Raw genomic sequence first — 24,265 nt, forward strand, 5'->3', positions numbered from 1 at the left:
GCGTGGGAGGCGGGGGAGGGCCTCACGGGGGGGGAGTGGGAGGGCCGCACGTGGGGGGGCGTGGGAGGCGGGGGAGAGCCTCACGGGGGGGGAGCGGGACGGCCGCACGTGGGGGAGCGGGGGAGGCGGGGGAGGGCCGCACGGGGGGGAGTGGGAGGGCCGCACAGGGGGGAGTGGGAGGGCCGCACGTGGGGGTGCGTGGGAGGCGGGGGAGGGCCGCACAGGGGGGGCGTGGGAGGCGGGGGAGGGCCGCACGGGGGGGACGTCAGAGGGTGGGCAAGAAGGAACAGGGAGTGGGGCAGGAAGGAGTATTCCAGACAGAAGATCTCAAGTGCAGAATGGTCCTGTGTTAGGAGGTGTCATAAATGGTTCTGCAAACAGAGATTCCGGAAATATCGTCCTTTGCACACCATTACATCTGCACTGTTTCTAAGAAAGGTCTAAGGTGGGGCCATAACCCGGTCAACCAGCTTGTCACGACACACACCAGGGGCCAAACCAGACAGGGGCTGGAAGACCAAACAATCCCGAAGACCGTCCTGTCCCACAAGCAGACCTCTGTGTTAGCAGAAGCAGGAACCAAAACCTTTCTTGTTCTTAGACTTGATACTAAAAGCATGACTCAAAATAGGAAAAACTGACCAAGCAGACCTCATCAAAATTAAAAATATTTGCTCTGCAAAATACTCTGTAAAGCCGATGAAAAGACAAGCTACACACTGGGAGAAAACATTTGCAAACCACGTATCTGACCAAGGACTAGTATCTATAATATATAAAGAATACTCATAAGGCAACATTAAAAAAATCGAACACTCCACTCAGAAAATGGATGAAGACACAAACATCTCACAGAAGAGAATATACAGATGGCAAATAAGCTGATGTAAAGGTACTCAGCCTCATTTGCCCTTAGGGAAATGCAAATTAAAACCACAATGGGCCATCACCACATACCTATCAGAATAGCCAAGATAAAAGCCAGTGATCACACCAAATGCTGGCTCGGAGGCAAAGAACCTGGATAACTCACACACTGCTGCTGGGTGTGAAAAATGGCTCAGCTACCTCTGGAAAATAGTTTGGTAGCTTCTTATAAAACTAAACATGCGGGGCGCCTGGGTGGCTCAGTCGGTTAAGCGTCCGACTTTGTCTCAGGTCATGATCTCGCAGCCCATGAGCTCAAGCCCCACAGTGGGCTCTGCGCTGACAGCTTGGAGCCTGGGTCCTGCTTCGGATTCTCTGTGTCCCTCTCTCTCTCTGGGAGCCTTTCCCCTACCCATGCTCGCTCTCTCTCTCTCTCTCAAAAATAAATTAACATTAAAATTTTTTTAAATTCTTAAAATGACAAAATTATGAAGATGGGGAACATATTAGTGATTGTCAGGAGTTAGGGTGGGTGGGTGACATGCAGGGTCTTTAGGATACAGCTCTTTGCTATCTTCCCTGTAGTGGTCACACAAATCTACAGGTGATAAGACTGCGGACAAGTAAGTGCACACACACAAGTGAGTGCCTGTAGTAACCTGAGTGAGGTGGATGGCTTGTACCAAAGTCAATGTCCTAGCTGTGATATTTATGGTTGTGTATAGTTATGTTACACGTTACCACTGGGAGAGCTCGATAAAAGGTACATAGGATCTCACTATATCTTTTTTTTGTAGCTATCTCAAAATAAAGAGTAAAAAAGAAAAAACCTTATTGTAAAATTTTTGTCAGCAAACAAATGCACCTTAAGACATATCTTTTGTATTTTTTTGTGTTATTTTTAATGTTTTATTTATTTTTGAGAGAGAGAGAGACAGAGTGTGAGTGGGGTTGGGGAAGAGAGAGAGGGAGACACAGAATTGAAAGCAGGCTCCAGGCTCTGAGCTGCCAGCACAGAGCTTGAGGCAGGGGCCCAAACTCACAAGCCATGAGATCATGACCGGAGCCGAAGTGGGATACTCAACCGACTGAGCCACCCAGGCACTCCAAGACAGATCTTTTTAAAATGTACTTAAATTATTTCCCAATCCTGCAAACAGGCTATAAAACCCAATATTTTAAAAAAAGGTACCAAAACCAGGTTTTTGCGTAATTATGCCTTTTCATTATTCTTTGATTAGACTTGGCTTCTGCAGCCTCCGGAGACAAATCACCCAAGTTCAAATCCCAGCTCTGCCACCAACTGACTGTATGACTTTTAATAAGCACTTCACTGGGCCTCAGTTTCCTCATCTGTAAAATGGGTCCATATAACAGCAGTCTCGCCTTACAGTCTGCTGTGAAGAATAAAAAAGGGCGATACATCTCAGGTTCTTTACAAAATTCTTGAAGAGCTCAACCAAAACTGGCTCTGCCATTACTGCCACTTACTATCATTATCCTGGCGGCTCAAAAGTCCTCAGGTCTCTCCTAGGCCTCTTAAGGCCTACACACCAACCTAGCTTCATAGTTCTCTCAACTGCAAAATATTCCCAAATCCCAATTTCTAAAAATCAAAACAAATTTTAAAAACTGATTTTTCCATTTACTTATGGTCTTTTTTTCAACTGTAGGCCATTTCTGACATTTCTTTGCTGTAGGAGGAATTTAAAGGTCTGGTGTGTGACTTTATCAGAGCTTGACAGCCGGTCACAAGTCCTCGGGGAAGGTGGCCTTGTGCTCCAGGGAGCAGCAGCCTGGGTCCATGTGGCCTCCACAAATGGCCCTGGTGATGGGGTTAGGAAATGACTGATGGACACTGTGTGACTTTGGAAATGGGCTCAGGCTCTGGTGACTTTCCTTGTGTTCTTTCCAAGACTGTCAGGCTCATGAATTTTTTTAAAAAAAATGTTTTCCCACCAGCTGAATCCAAAATATGGGGGGATTAGACTAAAACAATTTTAAAACACTTTAAAAACCTGCCTCAGTGGTTGAGAGCCTCAACAGTACAAGTCTGACTGTAAGCCGACTCTCATCTCTGTTTTACTTGCTTAGATAGAAAAAAGATATATATCTAATACAGAAATGCTTGATGATTTCCCAAAGACACCATTTAGAAATAATTCTGAGCTACAATGGAAAGCCTATTATGATGGTAAGCAGAGAGCAGAGGTAATACAGGAAAAATACCTTACATTTTAGCAAGCAGGGCCGACTCAAATGGTTTCCTTTAAAAAAAAAAAAAGTTAAGGAGAAAGACACATTGAAGGCCCCTTATCCATTTTCAGAGAAATTCTAAGATGGGAGGAAAAAGTCCATACTCATCCCTAAACTTGCTGTTCCTCCATGTTCTATGACCCAGTTGGTGCAAGTACTGCATCCACCCAAGACTCTAAGCCAAAAAGTCTGAGAGCCACCCATTATCCTTCCCTTCCCCACTTGCACCATCAACAAACTATCACGCTACCTCTGACACAGTTCCTGAATGCTACTCTCTCTGCCTCCTTTGCTCCCAGTCAGGCCACCAACATTCCGAGAAGAGAACATTAGTCCCTGGGAAGAAAACACTGGTCTCTTATACCCAACTCACTGTCTGTACTACCCCAGTGACCTTGCCGACCAGAGAGGCTGACCATGAACCTTGGCATCCAGACCAGTGTTAAACCCTCAAATGGCATCTGTCGCTCTTATGATGAAATACAAAGCTCCTCCCACAGCCCACGAGTCGGCCTGCCTTGTCTGGATTTGGAATTGCTTCCTGGCAGACACAGGAGCAGCCTGGCTCTTTCCAGCCTCTGCCTCCATGCTCGTGCTCCCCCTGAATGGAACACTTGCCGTCTTCCCTTCTCCTCGTGCCTGAGAGCAAGGGGGACCCCTCCTGTCTGTCCCACTCACCTCTTTTCTCCAGAATCCAAATTGGCACACGGGACACGGAGGTGCTCAATGGGTCATCAGCTGTCGACGAAAAAGCCGGGCTTTCAACTATCGGCTTAGCTCCCTTCAGGTTCTAATGTCAATTACGGAAACCACCATCTTACAAGCAGGTTGTGTTCTAATATATCTGGGGAAGTCTTTTTTTTTTTTTTTTTTAAAGAAATTCTAAAGCAAGGTTTCACCACTTTGGCACTATTGACATTTTAAGCTGGAAAATCCCTTGTTGGAGAGACTGTCCTGTGCACTGTAGGATGCGCAGCAGCATCCCTGGCCTCTGCCCACTGGATGCGGGTAGCACCCCCTCCCCCTGATTACGACAACCACATCTGGAGACACTGACAAACGCTCTGGGGTGACAGGGAGGCCCATCCTGGAAGAGATCCACGATTCAGAGACAAATTACAAAGTGCTGGTTAGGGCTTTAATGCTGCCCACAAAATACCTAAATGAACCTATACTTTGTCTGAGTCACACCGAGAAATAATGCATTTTAATAATTACCTAACTGCCATTTACAACATCACTTCAGTGGGAACATGCATTCCAGTAACATTCAGGAACCACCATGGAGGGGCTGGTTGGTCCGTCCCGAGAGTCAACTCCACTTTCTGCATCAGTACCGGAGGTGACGTCTGATGCCACATCAGCACTGTCAGATGTGAAACGGCTGGCAAAGAGTGGTGGAGAGGAATAGGAAGACTTGGGGGGAGGATGGGGTTCCCCATATCTGGCATGAGGTTCTGTCTGTATCTGGCACGTGAAAACGGAGCAAGAGACCAGAGAAACCAGAGAAACCACAACCGACGGAACCCTCAGGTGGTCTGTTCATGGCGTGGCACAGCCCAGGAGTGAAACGTGAAGGACCGAATCTCAATCCTGCACCAGCTCCCTGTCCACTGCCCACCCCTTTGACTAATGGGATGCTACTGGGCTCGGAGCACCTCTTCAGGAATGCAAAATGACATCCTCGTTTCACCTGCCACACTGCAACAATATTTTCAATTATTGGTTAAACTGCAGATGCCCCATGAGTCATTTAAATAAATCTCACGTGTATGAAATAGTCAATTGTGTTCGCAGAGCAATTCCCAGCTGTAAAAATAGAGCCACACCGAACATATTTTTTTCTCCAGCTAATTGAAAATACTGCACATATAATGCATGATTTAAAGCACCCAGGAGGAATTTCAATTTGCATTCCCTATTTTAAAATGTACAATCAAGCACTGTCTTAAAGCGCCCTGCACATTTAAGACAATATTGCTCGCCTGAAGCCCCAACCACTTCTAAATTTTCCCACTAAAATTGATGCCTGAGGATTTTAATGCTCCGAGTGACTTTTTAAAACAATGACTTTAATAGAGGTGCGTTTCCTGAGAAAACACTCAGATTTGACTGGTTCAAACCTCTACGGGCCAGACGAAATTCCCAAAATGGCAGCAAGATGCCCGCCAGGAAGAAGGAACTGTGCGTGATAACAGCCTTCCCTTGGGAATCTAAACTGTGATCTCTTCAGTGTCCTCAGGACTGCCCTGGAGTTAGAAAGGAGGCCTCAATATTCTTGATGGCTGATCAAACAGTGGTTGGCAGAGTATGTGGCAATAAAGAAGGGGCTGTCGAGGTAACAGGTGCCAAAGAAGGAGTGCCTGGACTCTTGGGTCTGGGGAAAGGGGGCTGCAGAACTCATGACCATTTTCCATTTCTCATAGAGTTGTAGAGGTTGCACGATACCCCTGCTACATCCTACTTAACAAGACAGTTCCCTAGGTCCTGCGCCCCTAGGTAACGCGCAATGGTAGAAATCACAAAATGAAGTTGGAAAGCACAGCCTGACCCTAAGAGCTGCAGGCTGACCAAAGGCAGAAGTGCTTAAAGAACTGAGGAGCGAAGTGGGCCTGCTGTGTAGTAGTAAGAGTTCTGAGCAAATGAAGAAATTTACATGCAGTTGCAAAGAGTTTGATCATTAGTGTCTCTTTCTACAGAAAATTAGTCAGTTATGGCGGCCATAACTTCGCCTCAAGACAAGAATGACCAGCAATGGCTGGCGGCAACTGACAAGTGATAACCAAGCTGACAGTGAACTAAAAGCATCGGAATTTAAAGCAACAATGACACTCGACATACAGTTATCGAATGAATGAAGGTACCACTCACAAAGTGGCATTATTCCTTGGACACAAGAAACTTTAACCCCTCGCTTTTGTTCCACAAATTAGGAAACGGAATTGAGAAGGAGTGAAAGGACTCAAAAAATGATCTATTTCAATAACCTGTCACCAAGGGCTCATGTCTCATATTATCTGTAATGAAGACACAGACGTCCCGGCCACTTGAGGATAAAGGCATCTACTGTGCAGACCTGTGTTACAATATTTGGCCTCCTGTGCTGGTGGACTAGAAACTTCCCCACAGGCCATCTGGAACAGACCCAGACTGAGTTCTAGGACTCGGGCCATGCACTGTCCCACGTGCTTTCATAAGATACTTATTGACTAACCTTCCCGTAGCTGGCGGGCTTCCCGAGAAGATGCTGCTGCTGTGGCCAGCGGGCTAGCTGGCTAAAGGGCCAGCTTCTCATTCCTCCATCGCTTAGGAGTCTACTGTTAGTCTCTCTGATCTGCAACATTCCTGGGGCTTCTGACAGAATCCGAGCTTTTCGTCTGAGCTGCATGCCATGTGTCCCCCTAAGTGATGCCATCGGAGGCTGGTGGGTGGGGGGGGCGTGGGAGTGGCCGACAACTGAGAAGTCAGCTTCTCCGACGTCATGGAAATAGAATATGGTAACATTTGGTGACCCATCCTAGCTTGTTGCTTCTTCCTTTGGCACCACTGGCTACTTATTTACCAGCTTTTCTTCCCAGGCAAACAAGAGGGAAGGCAGGAAAGGGCTGAGCCTGTATTGTGGAGCCTGAGAAGGAAGAAGGGGAGAGCAGCCTGGCTGGCTCAGCCTCCCGACACACATCCATCCCCAGGTGGGTTCGCGGACAGAGTTCAGGAACGAAGGGCTCAGGGCAAAGAGACAGCATCTTTCCTACCCTCCCTCCAAATATATGAAAGACTGCATTAAAAATGGATTCACTTGTGGACACAGAGCCATATGTTCTGTTTTTCATTAGAGGAACTTGGGGCTGCTTTGAGGGAATCCCCCAGAAGTGATCCTGGCACACCTGGGCACACTTTCATCTCTTCTTCCTCAGTTTCCCATCCAGTTCTGGTGACTAAGCTCCCTCTTTACCCAGGCTTGGCTTGAGAGATCCAAACAACCCCATCTGAATCCCTCTAGCGGGAGTTTTTGACATATATTACAAGAGAAAGAGTTACGCAGAAGATGCTGGAAAAGGGTATGAAGGAATAGTTGCCTGGTCCCCACATTTTAACTTCTGGGGTGCTGAGGGGGGCAGAAATTACAGGAGACTGACATCTTCAGAAATAAATACACATGTATCTACAGGCATAGAATCTAGAAATACTTCCAAAGTAGGAAGAGGGAACGAGGGATGTGGAAGAGAAAATAGCTACTAAGTTTAAGAAAGGCACCATGCTATAATCTCTAAATTGTTGCTTACTTCTTTCAAATACAGTTTCTTCAATGGGCTCTTTTATTTCACTAACAGTACAAAGATTTTATGAGCATGTAAAATCCCCAAGGAATATTTTAAAAGATGCCCCCTCTATATTTACATGTTTATTTCCGGCAAGCAACCAGCAAAGTTTGGCAAAGCTCAGAACCCGTCTTTTTTTTTTTTTAATGTTTTATTTTTTTATTTTTTTAATGTTTTATTTATTTCTAGGAGAGAGAGAGACAGCGTGAGCAGGGGAGGGTCAGAGAGAGAGGGAGTCACAGACTGAAACAGGCTCCAGGCTCTGAGCTGGCAGTCAGCACAGAGCCCGACGCGGGGCTCGAACCCACAAACCGCGAGATCATGACCTAAGCGAAAGTCAGATGCTTAACCGACTAAGCCACCCAGGCGCCCCTGTTTTATTTATTTCTAGGAGAGAGAGAGAGAGAGAGAAAGACAGCGTGAGCAGGGGAGGGTCAGAGAGAGAGGGAGTCACAGACTCTGAAACAGGCTCCAGGCTCTGAGCTGGCAGTCAGCACAGGGCCCGACGCGGGGCTCGAACCCGTGAACCGCGAGATCATGACCTAAGCGAAAGTTGGACGCTTAACCGACTATGCCACCCAGGTGCCCCATCTCAGAACCGTCTTAAGGGATGGCAAGTAGCATTTCAAACTTGGCTTTAGCCACCCAAATAGGTTCTTCCTTTAGCCTGACTGAATTCCTCTCACTGAGCTCCCTGCTAATGCCTTCTGAAGGGACATGGCAGTCACGCGTTCAGCTATTTCACAGAAGAAACCTGTGTTTGTGTTAATACAATTGTGAGATAGGCCTGTAGTCTAGTCCTGGGCCTGCTAACATCGGATAAATTGCATATGGGCTCTGTGATTCAATGATAACCTCCCTCCCCATTCCCATACCTCAAAAGGTTGCTCTGAGGATCATGTAAGATGCCATCTTGGGGAATGATGTGACAATTCTTGGGCACCACACAACTTTTCCTCACAGGACCAGCCTTTTTACTTTCCCACATCCAAAGCTAAGGCAAAACAAGGATTTCTGGAATTAAAAATCAATGACTTAATGAAGCCTCTACCTTTGTCTAACCCCTACTGTAAGATATCACATGGAGGAGACTCTCGGGATAGAGGGGCTGAGCTTTTTGTCATGAAGACACAGTTTATAGGGTGAGAACCATCTCCCAGTTTCTCAGAGCCAGCTACAGAGACGCTGTTCACTAACAATGGAGCTGGTGAGTGGCTGGCTGCATGGGACGTGGGTCTAGCGAAGGGCAATTAGAGAGCTCCTACTGCGTCCACAGCTCTGTGAATGTGTCATCTCACCGAATCTTGCACGAGCCTTTCCGGATACAGCTGAGGTAACAGAGATGCAGAGAGACTGACTAATCTGCCCACAGCACACAGCAAGAAACCACGTGGATATGCCCACAAGTCAGACACGGCCAGAAGCTTCTACCAGAGAGGACAGAGCTGTCATCAGCCTTTCCCTTGTCCAATCCCTTGTGTCCTTTCGTTTCTTCAGGAAGAGCTCAGCATTGGCACGGATCCCGTTACTGAGTTTTGTCTTTCCTTCTGCTTCCACATGGGGCTCCCAGCATTTCTGACGACCCTCTCCCACACTGGAAAGACACCCCCTCCCCTTCTTGCAGGATAGAAGTCTTCATTTCTTTGATTAAGTTCTCATCACCACATGTGCTTGAGTAGATGGTTCTCTCCCAAATAGGACAGACCTCCTCTTTTCTCAACGAGAAGGTCCCCAACACCTCCCACTCCTGCCCACCCAAGGCTTGGTCAACCTGACTAAATAAACTTCATGACTACTATGGGGTATCACATATATTAGGATTTAGAAACAGTGCTTTTCTTTCCATTCTCCCCTTCCATGAAGCAGTTTAACTCTGAGTCCTCAAACATCTTCTCCAAGCCTGTCATCACTCTGAGCTGTCTCACAACTCTCCCGAGCACGTCATCTCCTTTTCATCCAAGTTGCATATGATACAGCACTTTTCAAATCTATGTGCCACACTGTCACTGAAAAATCTATCCGAAGCCGTGAGAAGCCCTTCACAGGCCAGTGGGACTGCTGCCTTCATTGGTGAAAATATATACACAATCACCACGGCATGTTACTGTGTGTGTGTCTTTTTCAGGAAAACCTTAATAGTCTTCTGAAATTTCATTTGACAGAGAGTGGCTATCCCTCAGCAAACCCATTTCTCCTTCCTAAACACAGAACTGGGGCTACATTTCCTAGCCTCTGCCGTAGGTAGGAGTGTCCATGAGGCTAAAACATGGTCAGTGAAATGGAAACAGACCTGGCCCATCAAAAGCCGCCATATGCAATCCTCTGTGATCTTTCTGCTTCCACCAGCTTGATGCTGACAAATATCCTGACTTTTTGGAAACTGCCTGCTAAATCGTGTGGAGCCAAAAGATGGAAAGAGGCTGGCTCCCTGAATCTCCAGGATTAGAACAGGCATGCCCATCTTGGGATCTATGCAAGTGGAAGTTTGCGCCACGGGACATATTTGGGTTTATTTATTATAGCAATTAGCATTACCTTAATGAACACAGCATCTTCAAAATTTGGCAATTGTGAAGTCATGATCACAGGAATGATTACTAAATCTGTATTCTAATTCTGTGCCTTTTTTTCTAACCTTTTTGTATCATGCAACCTCTGTGAACATTCATAATAAATATAGATTAAGGGGACGGCAGGCTCATGTGCCCGTCTCCATTTGTTCCCAAGACTCATTGATGAGTCTCATCCATCCAAGGCTTTTGGTGGGCTCTAACTAATGAACTTACCATGACCTTTGTAAATGAAAGATTTTCAAAGGCCCCTGATATATAGCAACTCCCAATTTCTCTGAAGAACAGTTCTGGGGAAATTTTTCACTTCATATCCATGTACATGGTTTTCAAATTAGAAAACATTTATTCACAAAGAAAAATTATACATTTCAGTGCCTTTTAATGACTTATTAAGGCATCCCTTAGACACCATTTTTGCCTTGCATGCCCAACCCAGAGGAGGCCAGGCCTTAACCCAGTTCCGTATTCTCTAGCACCTTGTACCCATGAGGGTTCAATGGAAAGAAAAGTGGTGGTGTGGCACTTGGTCAGTGAAGTGTCTGACTCTTGATTTTGGCTCGGGTCATGATCACATGGTCATGGGATCAAGCCTGTGGAGCCTCTCCCTCTCTCTCTGCCCCTCCCCTGCTCACGCTCACTCACTTGTGCTCTATAAAAACAAACAAAATTTGAAGAAAAGTTGTAATGTTTCACACCTTTCCAAAGTCATCCACTAAAACTTTGTTTTTTTCTAAAGACAATTATTCTCTCCACCAGGAAGGAATTACCTTCTTGTACTTAGCCATGGAGAGCACTTAGACTAAATGGCCAACTGTTATTATTATTGCTACAAATCACTAAGTAGCAATTCTACAAAACTTAAAGCAAAAAGGGTTTTGTGGAAGGTGAGGCAAAAAAAGAAAATAAGGGTTGCATTACCCGCGAGCGCTATCTAGACATCTGTGTTTATCGGCTACTTGACAACATCTCACATTGTGCACGGACTCACCTCTCCCACACACAACCATCAGTGGTGACTGATATTTAAGAAACTTCTTTGTGGAAAGGGCATCAGCATTAGTGCTGCTGAGCCTCCCAGACTCCCGGAAAGCCGGGCATTATTTCATGGAAAAGGAAACTGACACTCAAAGACCGTCTATCCCTTGCCTTCATTCTTGAACATCATGGAGTCTCTGGGGTCTTCGTCTCTAGAACAATCTTGGGCCACCAGCCTTTCAAGGCTGCCAACGGGAGGCAGGGGGGCAATGCATGTAAAGAGCTCCCACGGTCCACAACTTCTGCTGCCACCGTGGTGGCTCTGGTCATCGGGTCGCAAGCTGCTCTCCTAGAGCCCTTCCCCATGAGGAGGGAGAGGAGAGGGAGTCTCTGCAGCCTTCCCAGTGATTCAGTCCACATCAACCCCTCCAGTCCGACCTCCAGGACATCTCATTCAGATCACCCATTCTGGCAGTGAATTGCTGACCCAGTGCCTCACTGAGGGTCCGTCAGGATGATGGGTCTACACCAGGGGAAGAAGAGTTTATCACTATGGTACTTGATGATAATAAAAAGTGAAGCAATTTTGAGGTATTTTTGCTACTGCGATGAAATCCTCTACAGAAAATGCACCCCCTTCTGGATTCCCCCACTATAATGTACCATGGTTCTTTTTTTTTTTTTTTTTTTATATTTGAGAGATAGAGACAGTGTGAACGGGGTAGGGGCAGACAGAGAGGGAGACAGAATCTGAAGCAGGCTCCAGGGTCTCAGCCATCAGTGCTGAGCCTGATGTGGAGCTCGAACTCACAAACCGCGAGATCATGACCTGAGCCAAAGTCAGACACTTGACCAACTGAGCCACCCAGGCGCCCTGTACCATGGTTCTTGAACTATTAACCTATCACAGATATGCCCTTTCTACTGAAACATGTAAGATCCTCAAAGCTCAAGTTGTGGATACTTCGGTGTGCCCTAGGGGACCTGGCTGAAAAACTAGTTCTGAAACCAAATGCACCCAAACCCAGTAGGGCTGCCACTCTGAAGTCCTGTGTAGGGCGGATTCATCAAGAATAAGACGTGGGGGATCTCTTTACTCTCTGAGAGCAATCCTCTTTGAGAGGATGGGCGTGAACAACATAGAGAAGAGGAGGCGTGAATCAGCCAAGTGACTCTAAGGAATGGATAGTGACTGTCCCCAAGTCAGTGGGGTGTTCTGAGGGCTCATCAAGGGTGGGTGACAGGTGATGGCAGTTCTGGCTGCTGTACTCAGACTTGGTGACTGGAGAGGTGACAAATGATAGGAGCAGAGACACACGTTCTCAACTTGTCTCAGCCCTGACCTTGGCAAATGATTTAAGTCACTATTTCCTACATCCCTGTCTGTGAAACAGGAAATGAAGCCCAGAGCAGAAAAGTATTTGGTGGACCTAAAACTACTAACTGTACGGGCACCTAGGTGGCTGAGTTAAGTATCCAATTCTGGATTTCAGCTCAGGTTAAGATCTTACAGTTTATAGATTCGAGCCCCGCGTCAGGCTCTGCACTGACAGCATGGAGTCTGCTTGGGATTCTCTCTCTCCCCGTCTCTCTCTGCCCCTCCCGCCCTCAAAATAAATACACTTTTAAAAAAGTACTAACTGCAGAGCTGGGGTTTAAGCCCAGGTTCATCTGATTCCCGAGTTCACCTCGTCAAGCAGCGCTCTGCCCTCTCCTCTGTGGGGCCACCCCGCACTGGTGCTCAGCCACCAGTCAGTCATCGAAAACAAGGTTTCAGAATCCAAGATCACCGGGACATGCTCAGACCTGGAGTGAATATCCCATGGGTGACATTCTCAGCAAGGTGCTCCTCACACCCAAATGTGAGTTTTCTGGTCTACCAGCTAGGATTAATTTCTACCTTACAAGGGCAGTTGACATTCAATAAGATCTTGTAGAAAATGTGCCTAACAGTATTTGACACCCTGATGAGACATGCTCTTCCATTTCCTTCTTCCCTTTTGGACTCTTCTGAATCAGGTACCATGGAAAGAATCCAGGAGGATAGGATAGACCAAAAAATACTTGAGGGTTCCTAATGGGGCAGAGAAGACACACACGACTTATAACACAAGGTAGAGAGTAAGATAAAAAGCACAACTTTGCCACTGTCTGTGTAAAAAGTATATACTTATCCAACTCAAAAGAAATTTTAGGCTAATGTGTAACGTACGTGCACGGGAACAACTATATTTCCAGGACTTGCTTGATTAATTCACTGTTAGTTACGATTAGCACTTTGATGTTCATGATTTACCACTGTCATGCACAAGGACAGGTTTACTATGAATACTTTGGCATCTCTGGCCAATCCTCCAAATGGATACTTTAATTAAGTGTCATTAAGAAATGAACACAGGTTTGGGATAAGATGATAGGAGTCTATCAGCAAATTAATTTCCAAGGGAAAATCCACACCTTTAGGGAAAGGCGGCTTTATAATTAAGGCATCACGTAGAATCAACCTCCCTGGCATTTCCCATTCCATTGTCCGAGCAACAGTTCAGGGGCGGGCGTGCCCTGAGCGCTGCCTACAATCCCAAACAGCTCTTTGCCTGTAAAACCCTAAAGTCTCATGTTAGTGGCAGCAGAAAATACATTTCCTATCTGCAGATGTTTGCTGAGCTTAGTCCAACCTTCACGGAACTCTTCTGTGTACCGAGGGAATCAAACCATAATTACATGACGGTGTGTTTTAAATACATGCAGCGTGTGTTTCAAATGATTAGTTCTGGGTATCTGGATACCAGTGGCTACCACTGCATACAGGACTTTTTCACAGTCTGAAAAAACAAGAACGGAGGGGCGCCTGGGGGGCTCAGTCGGTTGAGCGTCCGACATCAGCTCAGGTCATGATCTCACGGTTCGTAGGTTCGAGCCCCATGTCGGGCTCTGTGCTGATGTCTAGCTCAGAGCCTGGAGCCTGTTTCAGATTCTGTGTCTCCCTCTCTCTCTGATCCTCCCCTGCTCACTCTCTCTCTCTCTCTCTCTCAGAAATAAATAAAACATTTAAAAAATTTTGAAAAACAAGAATGGAAAGAAGGTTCTGGATACTACACTTGCAAAGACCAAAATATTAAACCAAATAATTTTAAGACATTTATTAATTCTTCATAACTAACATTAAAAAAAAAAAAAAAAAGACGCCCAACCTGACAGGGCTAGCCTGCAAGGTGCCCCCAGGAAGGCCTCCTGGTAACACCTGTTTATACTTCCTCATGCAGGTGGAGTAAGACAGAATTTGTTTCACGCACTGGCCATCCTTTGCTGCGTGGCCAGTACCAGATGAGCTGGCAGCCTGAGGAATGGACGGATGACCAGCCGATCGCCGGGAGCACTGCCTACCCAGAGCATTACAGGTTTGGAAACCAAGCCCGCGAACTCACAGAGCAAGTCACTCATTTGCTGGGCCAAAGACGTCAATGCAAACCTGAGTCCCAGAGAGAGTGGCTCACGGGTAGGACTGTGACAGAGGGAACCCCACCACCACGTCACCCGTGCTCTGGAAGTCAGCTCCATACTAGTCCCCACGCTTAGCACCTGAAGTCTACTCTCCACTCCATCCCCACAGACTTCGGACGTGGTTTCCTTCATGCCCAACTCGCCAATGAATGAGGCTCAAAGATGTTTAGTAAATCATCTATGGCCTCCTGACCTCTAGCTAGTAGCTGACAGAATGGAGATTCAGACCCGTCTGTGGTCCTCCAAACCCTCCATTCTCTTCATCACTATACCACACAAGGAGAGGCGGAGGGGAAGGGGAATGTACACCATTGGACAGCACAGATTTTGAAAAAAGGTATACATTTAAAAACAAAACCAAAAACCATGAAACAAAAGTTAAATCTCAACCAATGTCCTAAGCTCAGTCCCTACACATGTGTGGCATTCAATTAGGTATCTTTTTTTTTATTTCTGAGAGAGAGAGAGAGACAGCATGACCAAGGGAGAGTCAGAGAGAGGGGGAAACACAAAATCTGAAACAGCCTCCAGGCTCTGAGCTAGCTGTCAGCACAGAGCCCGACGCGGGGCTCGAACCCACAAACCGTGAGATCATGACCTGAGCCGAAGTCGGACGCCCAACCGACTGAGCCAACCAGGCGCCCCTCAATTAGGTATCTTTTAAAAGTCACGTCATACTCATTCTTTGGTGATGTGGACTTTTACCCAGCTCAGCCTAAGTTATTCCCTCGGACTCTGGTAATGCACTCTACCTTTTTAATCCAAAGGTCAGTGCTAATTTTAGAGTTGGAGCCCTAGGGAAAAAACAAGTGTCTAAGGAACAAACTGGGTGGGGGAGAGGGGGAGCAACAGCCATAAAAAAATATTACTTCCAACAGAACAGAAATATATTAGCCTCTTCCCATCTGGTGACTTTTGGTTGTGTTACTGGAGGATCTCACGCAGCCAAGTGGGAAGATGGTCTTTTGCAAGGAGGCACGTTGTTTGCCGAGAGCTTCTTTCTGATAAGTTATAAATATTGATGAGATACAAATCTTTGAAAATTCAGGCTATCAGCTCAAAAACGGTTCACACATTTACACAGCTGGGTTCAGACTCTGGCATTGACACGGACAGGCTGCCCGTAGGGCCATGGACACTTTAGCTGCCGCACACGCCTTTCCCAACTGAGCCAGTGGAAATGATCCTAGTTATCTGTGCTCCAGGCAGGGAGGAGACTCCAGGAGGCCACAGAGGGCCTCTGTCCACTGAAAACAAATACTAACGGCAGTTGCGGTAATCTGTCTGTCCAGCACACCCCACTCAATGCTCTTTCCCCTCCTGGCCACAGGGTTGTACATGTGACTCAGACTCTGGCCAATCATAGTATCCCATTCCCCTCACCACAGCCATTGGTCCAGAGAAAGGCACATGACCCAAACTGAGCCAATCAAAGTGTCTCCCTAGGATTTTTTCCAATTGGACTGGCAGGAAGCCCCTCTTTCCTCTTGGGTCATGAGGCTGTGGGGAGGTAAGCCTGAAACTACCTGCACTTCTGGTTCCTGAGAGGATGAAGACCACCTGCAAAGAGACAGAGGGAGAAAAGAGAGCTCAAAGGCCCCAAGTCTCTGGGTTCAGTCCAGGGCTAGAGATACCCCAGCCAACTCAGGATGAGCAGCATAAGCCAGTAGGTTCCCCCCCTTGCACGCCATGTTTTTGCGGCACCTTTTTTTTTTTGTTTAAATTTATTTATTTTCTAGAGAGAAAGAGACAGACAGAGCATGAGGCAGGGAAGGGCAGAGAGAGACAGAGAAAGAGAGAGAGAGAGAGAGACATACAGAATCCGAAGCAGTCTCCATGCTCTGAGCTGTCAGCACAGAGCCCGACTTGAGGCTTGAACTCAAGGACCATGACACCATGACTTGAGCTGAAGTCAAGAGCCCTACACTTAACCTACTGAGCCACTGAGGCGCCCCCCACCTTGCATCACTTACTCGGATATGGATTTCTGCATTTGTCACCAAAAGATAATGCCGTAGCTTATGGCTCATATAATCCGAACCGTGATCAAAGCCTCAGAATAGTTTCTTCCTAAGTCAAGTCCTTATTTCAAGACCAAAGAACAAATATAGTCGAAGCAAACACTGCCATTATTTATATAGCATTTTCTCGAAACAAAGAGAGAAGAATCTATTTTCATTTGCAGTCACCTTGGATGTTTTCAAGGGGGCTTCATATCTGGTGTTAAAATTCTCTCACATGCCACAGCCACTTTCAAGACGTGGTCCCTAAAAGCTTAGGTGGAAACAAGTGGTTATTTTTTCTGCAGCTATATTAGTTGGCACTACATTGAAGGGAAAGTGGGGGGAGAAAGTGCTGATGCTATTTTTGGTTCGCTCGTAAGAGAAATTCCCCGGGTTACCGGAGTTCCCACCGCAGCGATGGGGGGAGGGCACTATGAAAACCAAACAAAGTGCATTTAGCAAGATTTGCAGTCAGTACAAGAGATGCTTTCTGGTTTTTCATGGGATTTAGTTCTTCCCTGTTATACCAAGACCTCCTCCACATTATCTTTCTCCCACGAATTAACTAATAAAAATAGAAAGGCACAGTGGATTCCAATTCTCAAATTATCCCTTCTGAAGCAAAGGGCAAAGTCTGAGGTCAAACTGAAGCGAGAGCATGAGGTGTTCCTGCGCCGATCTTGAACCAGGCCGTCCACCCCAACCTTTGAAAGAATTCAAGGATGAAACGGGACACGTTTGTCAAAATGCAGGCATGGAAACTGCAAACAGAGGATTGCTTGGGCTCAGTGTACCTTCCCGCGCACAAAAAAGAGTCCCAGAAGGAACACCAACTTCTCTGCACTGGGCTTACATCCAGACCTAGAAACCCAACAGCAGAACAAGGAAGAATCATTGACTGTGTAAATAGACTTGCCCTGTTGGGTGAAAGGCAGCATTTCTCAAAAGAGAAATAAAATCATACTCCTCTTTCAGTGCTCTTAGATAAATTGTGAACTTATAGACAAGAAATAACCTAAAGATATGGTTTATTGCATTTGACTCCACTCCACATCTAAGGGTATTTCTTTTTTTAACCCAACGCTAACTTTCAGATTGGACGTGCAATCTACTCATGAGGAAAGATGGTTCTGGGAAGTAAAGGCAGGCATAGTCATAGGTGGAGAAGTGGTTTACAAAGAAGATCAAGTATAGGGGACCCAGTTTATTTAACTTTTTAAAATTCCTTTTTTATTGTTTATTTATTTTTGAGAGAGAGACAGAGCACGAGCTGGGGGAAGGACACAGAGAGAGGGAGACACAGAGTCTGAAGCAGGCTCCGGGCTCTGAGCTATCAGCACAGAGCCTAATGCAGGGCTCGAACTCACGGACGGTGAGATCATGACCTGAGCTAAAGTCAGACACTCAACCGACTAAGCCACCCAGGCGCCCCTATTTAACTTTTTTATAAATACCAACTAAATCTTCATGCTGGCCCTCAATGCCATTTCAGAGTACAAAGGGGCCAAGCTGAATGATTTCACAGATTTAGAAGAGAGAGAAAGCGAGGGATCAGAATTTCACGTAGATAAACATATAACAATGCACTTAAAAAAATTCATCTAGATCTGATATTTAGGAGAAAGCTGGGTCAAAAAGGAAAATAAGACAAAAATAAGGTTTGTTGTTGTTTTTTTTAATGACATCTTTGAGAGCATAATTTCATCACACCCCATTGTATTGACAAAAAAAAAATCAGTTCTGGACGCCTAACTATACAAATCATTGGCAGCATAGTCGAGACTCTCTCTCCCAACCTAGGGCTCTTCCCATCAAGTTTGACTGAAGACCTTAGCCAAAAAACTACCAAAAAAAAAAAAAAAAAAAAAAAGGCAGCAAGAGGGCACGCATGACCGTCACTGAAAAGGTTAACGGAAATAAAGCAGAGAGTATCGCCTCCTACCTGGTAGGAGCCACGAAGCAGGGAGTACAGCCCAGCCAGTGGACCTCAAGGAAGGCAGAACCAAGCCAAGAGAAGTTCAGGCAAGGATAAGGGAAGTGAACACAGAGACAGAAAGAAGTCCTTCTGGGTTAGAGCTTTGCTTTTTTTCTAAGTAATGTTCTATCTCAAAAGACATGGTTCATCAAAGATTTTTTTTTTTTAGTGTGAAAAAATATATTTAATGCAGAAGTACCAGAAACATTGGGGCACCTGGGTGGCTTAGTCGGTTAAGCGTCCGACTTTCGCTTAGGTCATGATCTAGCGGTTCGTGGGTTCGAGCCCCGCGTCGGGCTCTGTGCTGACTGCCAGCTCGGAGCCCGGAGCCTGTTTCAGTCTGTGACTCCCTCTCTCTCTGACCCTCCCCTGCTCATGCTGTCTCTCTCTCTCTCCTAGAAATAAATAAAACATTAAAAAAAAAAAAAAAGTACCAGAAACAAGAGTGGAGGGCTGGGGGGGCGGGGGGCGTGGGGAGAAGGGAGAGCTCCCCTTCAAGCCCAAAACACAAGCACTCTTTCATAAAGCGTATGGTAAACCTAAGGAAAATAGAAGTATGGTTCAGTTCAGATCTCCATTAAGGGCCTTTGGGTCACGTGCCGCTTGCTGGTGCAAATGGAGCTAAAATACAGGACGCCTTCCTTGCACTTAGAGTCTAGTGGGTAAAGCCTGTAGCTACAACACAGTCACTGCCATCGGAGAGGCCTCCACGGGGTAGGGTTTACACATGTGTGCATGCGCCACACGTGCCACAGAGGGCTGGGGACGGTGATTTTCAGGAAAGCCTTTTTTGGAGCAGAGGACACTGGACCTGAGTCTTGCAAAGGGGGCAGTTCACCAGACAGTGTGCGCAGCAGGTGGAGAGAGAATTCTAGACAGAGGTCTAGTAGGAGCCCCGGCAAGGGGGCATGGGCAGCACCGTGGTGGGAGGAGTCTGCAGGAAGTCAGTTCTGCAAGAACATAAGGTTTTGGAAAGGCCAGGGCGAGGAGGTGGGAAGAAGATGAAGAAAACAGACTCTGACAGGTCATTACAAAGGGCCAGCCGTCGGAGGAGTTGCCGGGGAGGAGAGCGGAGCACTGTGGCCAGTTCCCTGGCTCGGTGCTGAGGAGTTCTGCCTCACGACTGTCCAAAGAGTGACCTTGGGAGCACAAGGTTGGACTCTGAACGCCATGTGTTAAGCGGGGGCCGCCATGTTCCAAGGGCTGAAGAGTGCCGGGACAGTAGGGACACTGTGGAAACCACCTGTCCCTTCTACCCCCAAGGCAGTGGTGAGGAAGTAGGAGGGTGGGGAGGTAGGGCGCCTGGGTGGCTTAGTCGGTTAAGCGTCTTTCGCTTAGGTCATGATCTCGCGGTCCATGGGTTCGAGCCCCGCGTCGGGCTTTGTGCTGACTGCCAGCTCAGAGCCCGGAGCCTGTTTCAGTCTGTGACTCCCTCTCTCTCTGACCCTCCCCTGCTCACGCTGTCTCTCTCTCTCTCTCTCTCCTAGAAATAAATAAAAAAATATATATTAAAAAAAAAAAGGAGGGTGGGGAGGCCTGTGGACACAGTGTGTAAACAGCAGAGACTGCATCTTGACACAAGTGAGGTAACACTACAATTATGGCTTCACCACCCTTATCAGAGAGGCTCACAAGCGTTTTGGGACTCTGAGGTACGACAGCTTACCTGCCAGATTGAGATACCTAACCTGTGATGCAACAGAGCCGCCCCCCCAGAGTCAGGGTTTGCCCCAAAGGCAAAAGGGAGGCAGAGTTTTCATCAGGAAGGACACAAACAGGGGCGCGTGGGTGGCTCAGTCGGTTAAGCATCTGACTTAGGCTCAGGTCTTGATCTCACGGTCTGTAAGTTTGAGCCCTGCATCAGGCTCTGTGCTGACAGCTTGGAGCCTGCTTTGGTTTCTGTGTCTCCCTCTCCACCCCTCCACCACTCACGCTCTTTCTCTCTCAAAACTAAATAAACATTAAAAAAAAGGAGGGACACAAGCAGATTTGTGTTTGGGGCACTGGAGGAAAGTCACTCCAGCACAAATGGGGGAGATGGTAGAAAGAGGTGCAAAGCTAGGTGTCAGAAACTGGGCTTGGGCACGAGGGATTCACAGGCTGCCGATGGTCTCCCAGCCTATGGGTGCTAACCCCGAAGCACCCAGGAACCACGAAGCTACCGTAAATGAGGACCACAGGTCCAGAAAAAACCAGGAAGCAAGCCACCTCCGGCATAGACGGGCAATGGAAACGCCATGCCAGCCGAGGGTTGCCACGTGTTCTGGGTCTTCTGATTTTTAAGCGAAGCTATAAATCCAGGCGACATTTTAACACTTGTAATACTAACTCAATTTTTGTACACTCTGTTCAGGCCAACAACGCATCTGCCACCTGGAAATGGCACACTGGCTACCATTTTGCTGGCTGTAGACTCTGAAGCAGGGCGAGGCCCCTGTGACTGGAGCAGAGTCTCTAGAACCTCTCACCACATGGAGTAACAGTAGGACTCGGTGACTGCGGAGGGCGGGGGGCGGGGGGGGGGGCTTCAGGAGTGGGGCATTACCAAGAGGTTCCTGCTCTAACACCCTGGTGACTGGTGGAGCCACCACAATAAAAACAAACCAAAAAAAAAAAAAAAAAGGAATAAATTTTGGCCAGTGATGAAATGGGTATGGGGTGGACGGTGAGCATGTAAATCAATCAGTCTTGGACTGACAGTGTTTTTCCTATAGGGCACAGATAAGCCCACCAGACTGCAGGGGACTAGCTGGTGACACCAGTCTGGGACTCACTTCGTACTGGAGATAGTTGAGGCTGTGGGGAGGTGGTTCATCCAATGACTCTACGTCGGGCAGAACAGGGGTCAGGACAGAGCCCCGGGGAACCCAGGAGGTACTGGAGAGGCAAGGGAGGCAGACTGAAAACCAGGGGGACATGGCAGTTAGGGAGGGGGGACAAAGGTATCAGAAAGGAAGGAAACGTCCGCATCCAACGGCGCAGGGACAATTAGACTCTGTAGAACCACTATTCAGGAATCGCGAGGTCTTCTCCCACTCTGGGGGGCCTCCGGCCAGGTTGCAGGGGGCAGAGAAGAAAGCGGGGACTGGAGAAGTGTTAACTTGCTTGAGAAGCCTGGGGAGACACAGGGGTCACTGGGGATGAGGTGGGGGTGCAGGGACAAGGAGGGCTATGCCATTCTAAAAAAATACCGTGGCCTTCTCTCTAATCGTCCCTAAGTTCCCTGCCCCAGCTCCTAGGATCCTATACTAGTTACTTTATCAAAGCCTGATTATGTTTGCTTTTTTGTGTTTCCTCCCACAAGAATGGCCTTTCCAAGACACAGGCCAGGGACCCGCCATATTTACCACATCAGGGCCAAGCAAAGCACCTGGACATGGTAGATGCGCTTAAGAAGGTTTCTCCCGTGAGGGGGTATATTCAGAGAAGTCTGTAGGAGGTAAACGGGGTAAGACTTCAGTACAATGGCCCCTACTTTCCTGGTAGAGCAGGCCTCGAAGAAGTCACCTGGCAAACCGGAAGGAGGGAGGGGGAGAAGTCCTTTGGTTTGAGGAAGGATTGCAGTGGGAGCACCAGTTTGCCTCCTGGAAGGCGGGAGCTTGTGGTTGAGACACTCAGACACTGATGTTCCTGATTTCAGAAGATGAGCCTCTCCGAGCGAGGGCAGGACTCGGATGTAGTGAGGACTCAGTTGCTCCAGTGCATGGAGGTAGCCTGATCTGAGAAGGTCACGGAAGTGGGTCTAGAGATCATGCCCTACATGGACTTGGGGACCAGATGGACCGGAAAAGCCCAGCCAAAGTCCCCCAGGCCAAAGGAGAATGACTGGTTGGCAGCAGACGGCCACACGTCGGGGTAGGTGGGGCATGGCTAATTTCCAACTCTAACACCTCAATCTCTGACTGGTAGTTAATCACCCATGTGTGGAACTGAAAAACTAATGTCCTTTGGAGACTGAGTCATGTTTGTGCTTTTAAAATTACACTAATACGTGAAGTTCATAGGGGCAGAGATTTTCTCCTTAAATTCACTTTTGTTTGGAATAAAACGAAAGATAGATATCTTTATGACCTTCAGTAATTGTGCCACATAGTACAATATTTTCGAACATTTTAATATAGAATCCAATTTGGGGGTTGAAAGGATCCTCAGATTATTTGGGCTAACATGTTCATTTGCATAGCTGAAGGAAATTTTTGCTGAAATACTGCAAACGGCAATCAATTACTGATTCAGGTACGCAGACAGCATTGAAAATATCTTCAATTTTTGAAGTGTGCTTTAGATATCCAAATTAGCAATGCTTACATTTCTTCCGGTTATCTCTGTTCAACTTTGGATATAAAATCTCTAAAGTAACAAATTATCACGTAAATTATTCCTGAACAGTTCAGAAAAGTCAACTGCTTCCTGGCTTGAAAGAGGACGTCAAGCCTTCAAACACCTTTTTATGTGGATGCTAAATATAAGGACCGTCTCTGCAAAGTGGTCAAAGCAAGCCAGGGCAGCATTTGAGATTTCTCAAGAGAGACACACATGAAGATTATTCTTCGTTCATTAAAACACTAAAACCTTCAATAGCATCTCCCATAATACCTGAAGGTGGAGTGCTATCTTATGTAATAGAAGCCCTCTCCTTCCCCGCTCAGTTTGTAGGGAAATTAAATACCTAATTCCGCCCAGAATTTCCGAGTACTTTCACCTTACCTGTAGCCACTCATCAGTGTCTCGATTCCCATTTCTACAGATGATGAAAATTACAAAAATCTATTCCGTAGCGCTGACCTGGTTGCCAGAGGCCAGTTTAAAGGCTCTGCCCCAAACCACTGGTCACCCCCACCCTGCTCGGCCAGCGGTAAACACAAGAGTCAGTCTGTTTTTTCCCCATCGGGCAGCGCACACGCAAAGTACAGGGTAGGGGCCGCCTGCCTAGTACCTGGGTACCTCAGGTTCAGGGTCACGGGCGCCAGCGAGGATGCGCCGGCGGAAGGCACACGGGCCCCGGGACTCCCCAGCTGCGGGCACACCTGGACGTGGCCACGGCCGTCGCGGCCCGTCCTCGCCCGGCCCGGGTCCCCCTCCGGCTCCCCGCCGGCCGGGCGCGCACGCAGCCTCGGCCGAGGCAGCCCGAGGGAGGCTGAGAAAGTTCCTCCGCCTCGACGTCGCCGCCCCGGGGCCCCGCTCGCCCCGCACGCCCCGGGCCGGGCGCAAGGTCGCGGAGCGGGCGGCGCGCGGAGCCCCGGGACCGTGGCCGGCGCCGGGGGAGCCCACCGGCCGCTCCCCTCCCGGTCCCCCGGGCGCCCGCGATCGGCCGCGGGGCGCGCAGCCCGTACTCACCGCCCCTCGCTCGGGATCCCCAGGTGGCAGCGGCCGAGGGCGGCGCGGCCCGAGCCGGAGCCGGAGCCGGAGCCGGGTGGCGGCGGGGCGGAGAGTCGGAGGACGGCGAGCCGCGGCGGCGGCGGCGGCGGCGGCGGCGGCGAGGCAGGTCAGGGAAGCGGAGAGGCGGCGGCGCCTCCTGCCCTCGCAGCGCAGCGCCCGACCGGCCCGGCAGCCCCACAGCGCGAGCTGGGCGGTCGCGGCGGCGGGGGCTTTATCGCCGCCCGCCCCGCCCCCGCCCCTTCCTGCCGCCCCCGCCCCCGGCCCGCCCCGCCCCGCCTTCCCGCCGCCTCCTTTGTGTGCCAGCGGGCCGCAGCGTCCCCGCGCCTGCACGCCGGGACGCCCCCACTCTGGCCGCGGCCGCGCCGAGGCCGCCCCCCGGGGCTCCACGTCGTGGGGCTGCGCCCGGAACGCGCCGGG

General features: G+C 48.3%; 1 protein-coding gene across 1 annotated transcript in view; it reads right to left on the bottom strand.

Annotated features, from left to right (window-relative positions):
* Window positions 1–24,033, bottom strand: part of SERPINE2 (serpin family E member 2) — a 64,370-nt gene extending 40,337 nt beyond the window's left edge. The window contains exon 1 of the mRNA XM_039236833.1: window positions 23,807–24,033. The gene's annotated coding sequence lies outside the window, so the exon portion shown is untranslated. The remainder of the gene's footprint in view (window positions 1–23,806) is intronic.
* Between the last annotated feature and the right edge of the window lie 232 nt (window positions 24,034–24,265).

The sequence above is a fragment of the Hyaena hyaena genome, unplaced genomic scaffold (assembly GCF_003009895.1).
Source record: "Hyaena hyaena isolate Hyena2069 unplaced genomic scaffold, ASM300989v1 scaffold_117, whole genome shotgun sequence".
In the NCBI taxonomy this organism is placed as follows: domain Eukaryota; kingdom Metazoa; phylum Chordata; class Mammalia; order Carnivora; family Hyaenidae; genus Hyaena; species Hyaena hyaena.